The sequence below is a fragment of the Phalacrocorax carbo genome, chromosome 3, assembly GCF_963921805.1.
Source record: "Phalacrocorax carbo chromosome 3, bPhaCar2.1, whole genome shotgun sequence".
Lineage (NCBI taxonomy): Eukaryota > Metazoa > Chordata > Aves > Suliformes > Phalacrocoracidae > Phalacrocorax > Phalacrocorax carbo.
In genome coordinates, this window is record NC_087515.1 from 125928925 (window position 1) to 125935239 (window position 6315).

Consider the following 6315-nt stretch of genomic DNA (forward strand, 5'->3'; position numbering starts at 1 on the left):
GGGCAGTTCCCTAGCGCACTTTTAAGCCAAGACTGTGAAGACAAAGTTTTCTTGATTCGTGATATACAAACCTCCCACCCAGAGGAAGGATCACTCATTTGGAGGGGAACACCAAGCACTACATTACCACCAGCAACCAGGACCCATTCTCTAACCTAAGGCCAAGTGACCAGTCTGGCCAAGTCCATAGTGTTAACTACAAAACAGGGCAGCCACAGCCAAAATACATCTCAGGAATGGTCCCTGACTCAGGCAAGTTCCCAAACTTTGCCTGGGGATTGTTGTCCCATGCCTAAACCACGCCAAGGACTGTGATGACCACTGAACAGCTGAATTCCAGTGCCTGGAAATGCTCCTCAGCTGTTTGGTTTGCCAGCACAAACATAGACACAGCAAAAAAATATAGAAAAGTCCTAAAGAAGTTCTTCCCTGCCTGGGTCTTTTATAAGACCACCCAATGCAGGTAGAGGCCACCAGTCCTCTCAGATCCCCATGGGAAAGCTTGGCCAGCTTGTTAAGAAAGGTGACTATAAAATATTAATCTTCATTAACTGCCAGTCTGCTCTGAGCAGTGGTCCCAGAGATGCCAGGATGTTCCCTAGACATCTTGGTAACAAGATGCAATTGGCAAAAAAAGAGGGAAATAATTATCAGATGGTTCCTTGTCATGGAGGAGGAGAGGACAGCAGAGGGAGGATGCTCCAGGGAGGAGGAGCTGGAGCTACTGGGAGGAGTGGCAGCCTCCAGCACCTCACTGAAGGATGGTGCATTGGGGTGTTCCTGGAAATTCCTCCTCTGGGCAAAAACCAGCTGCCAAAAGGAAATGAAAGATCTCCCACCATGTGCCCTGGGTGGGATCAGCCGTGATGGTACACAACAGTCAAGCTGAGCCCCTGTCCTGAACAAAAGGCAAAGCTTCAAGCAAGAGGCTGGCTATATATAGGCAGCCACACTGCCTGGGAACAGCCCTTCTTTGGGGTTTCCACCATTTTCCTACCCATTTTTTTTCCCACTTTCTTATCCAGCAGGAGGAAAGCTCCCCTGAGGTGAGGCTTATTTGAGAGCAACCAGGCCAGAAGGAGTATGTGATGGTTCAGTGGTCAGGGCAGTCCCCAGGAGAGTGGAACTCTGGATTTCTCTACATTTCTGTGCCTTCACCAGTGACTGTTTAATGCAAAATATACAGACAGACTGGGAGCCAGCTAGCTGCGCTTGCTCAGCTTGAACCAGCCACAGAAAACCCAGGTTCCTGCAGGGTCTCTTTGTCTTCCTCATGGTTGTCCAGCTATCCCTTTGGGATGAGCAAGGGCAGGGACTAACCTCGGTGCACGCAAGCCTCAAGATTTGTCATGTATCACAGTGTAGGGTGACATTTGCCCCAAGGTTTGTGGTTTCTTCCCTGTTTCAGGGTTCTGGAAGAGAAGGAAAGGATTTGATATGAGGACTTTAGTACTAAGAGGTTTCTTCATACCCCCAGAATGCAAGCTTTCTTCCTGGCCCCTATTTAAAGCTGTTGCCACCAAAAAAGAAAATCAGATTCCTTTGTACGCTTTCTCTCTCTGAAGTCCCACATCTGTTTCTGCAGAGCAGCAAGGTTCCTGGACCCCTCTTTTATTGCTTTTCATATATCCAGAAATTAATTCCTAGGGGACATGCTTCATGATCTTTCCAGGGCCCAAGGTGAGGCTGACTGCTATGGCTCTCCACATACTCCTTTCCCTTTCTTAAGATACTTGGAGACACCTGATGGGTGGACAGGGGCCAGTTTTTTGTAGGCTCCAGGCAGCAGCCTCACAATCACATCAGAAAGCTCTATCAGAGCACTAGGATGAATAACAGCCAGTTTAATTGGTGAAAATACATTTAGTTTCACTAAATAGTCCCTAACCACCTTCTTCCCCCACTGATTGCTCTCTTCCTTCCCAAATGCTCTTGTTATGTGCAGAGGCTTGGAGCAAGTCTGACCTATAAAAACTGAGGCAAAAAAAGGCATTCAACCTTTTCCATAGTCATCCATCACCAGGCTATTCCCCCATCCACCAGTCAACCTACATTTTCCCTGAAGTATGCTGTTAAAATACTTGCAAACCCCCTTTTTGTTACTCTTAGCATCCTTGGCCAATCTGTGCTCCAGCTGGTCTTTAGCCCTTACGCTTTTATCCCTAAGTACCCAAGCAATGCATTTGCACTCTTCTTTCATTTTGTCTCCTTATTTCCATTTCTTGTATGCTCCCTTTTACCAGCTCCGTTCACTAAGAAGCGTCTTAATTAGCCAAGCAGGCTTTGTGCTGAAATTCCTGATTTTCATGTGCAAAGGCACGGTTTGTTCCCAAGCTCTGAATAAGTTTTCTTTTAAAAAATCAGCCAGCTGTCTTGGACACCTTCTCCCCTCATAGCAACCTCCACGTTCCCCTAATAAGCTGAAGTCAACTCTCCTGAGGCCGAGTCCTCAATCCATGGCTTGTCTTCTCAAGCCTCTCTCCAGATGCAAGCCCAGTCATCCAACAGCTACAAGCGACCAAGCTGCCACCCCTGACCACAACCGCCCTCTGCTCCTCCGCGTTTATGAGCAGCAGGTCAAGCACATTGATGGGGATGAGCACAGGCATTGATCAAGGACAGCTGATGAGCTTGAACGTTAGCGAGGAGAAGGCAAGGGTGGTAGTTAAAGACAAAAACACACACACACACATAGAGACCCTGACGGTGCACATTTTTCTTTCCTAGAAATCTGGGTTAGAAACAGGGCCAGTCCTGCTCTCACTGGAACTGGCCTGGATCTCTTCCAGGTGCCAACCTACCTGCTTGCTAACCCCTCTCCAGCCTTTTTTCCTTCTCTCCCATTGGATGGCCCAAGCGTGGCAGGGCAGGATTGACTTTATGTCTTGGGTTTTCTGCATGATTTAGCCACATTAGTTAAAACCCAGATGGGTTCATCACTCCAGTTCCCCACATGGCCACATAAAAGTGTACCAATGCACAGGAGAGGGCTGGGAAGGAAGGGACAAGGACAGGCGCCCTCAGCTCCTCAGCACCAGCTTGTGTGGCTCTTGGAGCTACGCATTGTGTCTAACTAGCAAAGAAAACACAGCCAAAGGCAAACCCCACAATCAGCCCCATGCTCCCTGGCACGTACCAGCAGCGCTTTCCCAAACCACACCTGGGAATGGGTGGTGGCACGGGCAGGTCTCCAGCAGCAGTCTGATACAGCTGCCCTGCTGGAGGAGGAAGGATGTTTAGCTACAGGTATGGGTGTTATCATACGGATGACATCATCTATATCATGCCACTTGGTTCTTGGGACCACAGGATAGTTCCTGACCTGTTTTACTTACTAGCATAGATGTAGTTACAAAGCCTGAATCCAAGGGCTTGCATTACCCACTCTACTCAGCGTTTGTCAGGCCACACCTGGAGCACTGTGTGCAGTTCTGGTCCCCGCTACACAAAAAGGATGTGGACAGGTTGGAAGGGGTCCAGAGAAGGGCCACCAAGATGATCAAAGGGAAGCTGCCATATGAGGACAGGCTGGGAGAGCTGGGTTTGTTCAGCCTTGAGAAAAGGAGGCTCAGAGGGGATCTCATCACCATGTACCAGTACTTAAGGGGCAGCTACAGAGAAGATGGAGACTCCCTTTTTACATGGAGTCCCATGGAGAGGACAAGGGGGATGGACACAAGTTGCTCTTGGGGAGATTCCAATTGGCCACCAGAGGGAAATTTTTCACACTGAGGACAGTCACCATTGGAATAATCTCCCCAGGGAAGGGGTTGACTTGGCCACGTTGGACACCTTTAAGATTCAGCCAGACAGGGTGCTGGGCCATCTTGTCTAGGCTGGCTCTTCCTAGAAAGGTTGGACTAGATGATCCCTGAGGTCCCTTCCAACGTGGGATTCTGTGATTCACCAAAGATTCAGCTGCAAAGCTTCAGCTGATGCTTGTGACAAGTGGGATTTGCAGATGCCGCTCCCCAAGCACTGGAGCAGCCTGTGTGTCCTTGGCTTGGCCAGACACCCAGCCCAGCCTGGCCAAGGACTTAGCTCCTGTAAAGAGCCCAGGGACATGCTTTGCCCCTGGTATCACGCTACCTTCCTCTTCCCTTGCTCTAACCAGTGGGAAAGTCTATCTCAAGTCTGGCTGTCAGCATCACAGCCCGTAGGAAATAAGGCTTTTGATGAGTTCAAGCCTGGTAGATCTGAGAGATGCCATCGTGGCTCAGCCTCCCACCCCTCCGAGCTTAGCTCGCCTTTCTTTCCTAGCGGTGCCCTGCAGAGAGTGTTTACTCCTGCCTCCCCGCTCCCCCCTGCGCCTCTTTGTTTTCCTTTCACTGCTCAGCGGCTGCAGGGGTTTGATCACCTGCGGCTCGTTAATTACGATGTGCAGCTCTCCTCCATCTCTGCAAAAAGCAAAGAAAGAAAGGTCCCCTTTTAGCTTCTCCCCGGGGACCCGTTTTGTCTACAGGCCTCCAGTTCCCTCAGAGAGCAGCTCTGCCCCATCGCCTTGCGCATCCCGCTCGTACAAAGCCCTCTTTGTGCTGGCGCTGGGCTCCAGCCAGCCGGGGCTGCAAGCACATGCTTATCTTTAAGCTGAAGCTGTGTTACCGGCTTCGGCAAGACAGCTTGCATACTGAGACAAGCAGTGCATCGTGCCAGGAGTCTGAGCTGCTCCTGTAGGGGCTTGAGAAATGCCCTGCCCCACACATGCTGCAAAGTCCCCCCCTTTTCCATGCCTTCCCCCAGGACCGCACTCAAGGTCGTGAGCACGGAGCCTCCAGGCGAGGCGATGCGGAGGGGATGGTGGTCTTGCTGCCGTGGTTGTCTGCCATCGCTTGCTGGCACCAGCCAGAGGGATGCTGGGCTGCCTGGCCAGGCGCTGGGGGGCTCTTGCCAGCAAGAGGATTCCTCGGGGGCTCACCCCACTCTCCCGGGGTGATTGCTAAGGGGACAGGGGGAAAGTCAGCAGTCTCTGGCAAAAGCACAGAGCCAACACTCTTCCTGGGATGCAAGGATTCAATTCATCATGTCCAGATACCTGGAGGGTTTTCATGCATTGCAGAGGAGCCTGTTTCCCTGGGGGAATCTCTCTGAGCAGAGACGAGGGGGGGTTCAAGGGCTGCTCTTAAAAGAGGCAACATGGATTTCAGGTCTGGAGTGGGCTCAGCAGGAGGGGATTCAGGGAGGGGTTTTTTGGGATTCCCTCCGGCCTGTTTTTGCTTGGGAAGGTGGCAAATTCCCCTGATGCTACAGGTTTGCCCTCTGCAGGCTGCGCTTGCAGACCCCTAGCCTTGCATGCAAGTCGTGGCCTCCAGGCTTGTTTTGGCAGGGTCACTCGCAAAGATCAAGCTGAGCACAAGCTATTACTCTTCCCCTCTGTGGGTCCTAGAAGGGAAAGTATGCTGCTTTGCTGACAGGGAGTGCCCTTAACCTCGTAGGTGACTATATCTGGGTGTTATTGTAGGGTATTTTCAAAGGGGAACACCCCAATTTTTAATTTCTGTGTTGCTGGTGAGAAGATTTTTGTAGTTACAGCCTGATTATTTTTTTTTTCCACTGGGCTGTTTGCAGGTGGAAATCATCAGCTTGGAGGTGGCAGTCCAGGTTATTTACCCACCTCCAGAGCAAGCCATGAATCCTGATAGCGTAAACCCTTGCCTGGCTTCTTACAGAGGGGTTTCCCTGGAGTTTTGCTGGCTCGTTTTTGCAGGCTCGTATGCACACCAGCTCTTGCTCGCCCATGCCAGCTTGCTGCTTCCTCCCAGCGAGCATCCCTGCATATCGCCGGTGGGTTTTGTAATGCTGGCGGTGTAGGAAAAGGAGCAAAGGTGTCTCTTACAGGTAAGCCTCTTGCAGGAGGGGAAAGCCTGCATCTTCTGTCCCCAGCCAGCTTTGCCTGGGGGGAAGAGAAGAGCCAAGCCGCTCCCTCTGAAATCAAGGAGGAGAGCAAAAAGTGAGGGTTTGAGGTACGTGCCAGCAGCAGACAAAGGCGTGCCGAGAAGGGGAGGGAGCGAGGAGCTGCCGGACGGGTTGCCATGGATTTTGTGCTAATCGGCCCCTTCCTTGCCTGGAAGCGGAGGGAAAAGGGAGGGTTTTGAGCATGGAGGAGCTGCTTTCATACCTGAGCTGTTTCCTGCCACCATCTGTCCAGCGGCTGTGCCAGAGTGAAGGGCCCAAATTTGCCGGTCTGGGCTATTTTGGGAGGCAGGGAGGCGCGGTCCGTGCGCCGGGGCCGCCGGGGCCGCCGCCCGCTGCCCCGCGGGGCTGCCCGGGCGCTCCGCAGCGAGGGGCGCTTGAGCGTGAGCGCGGGGAAGGGGGGGC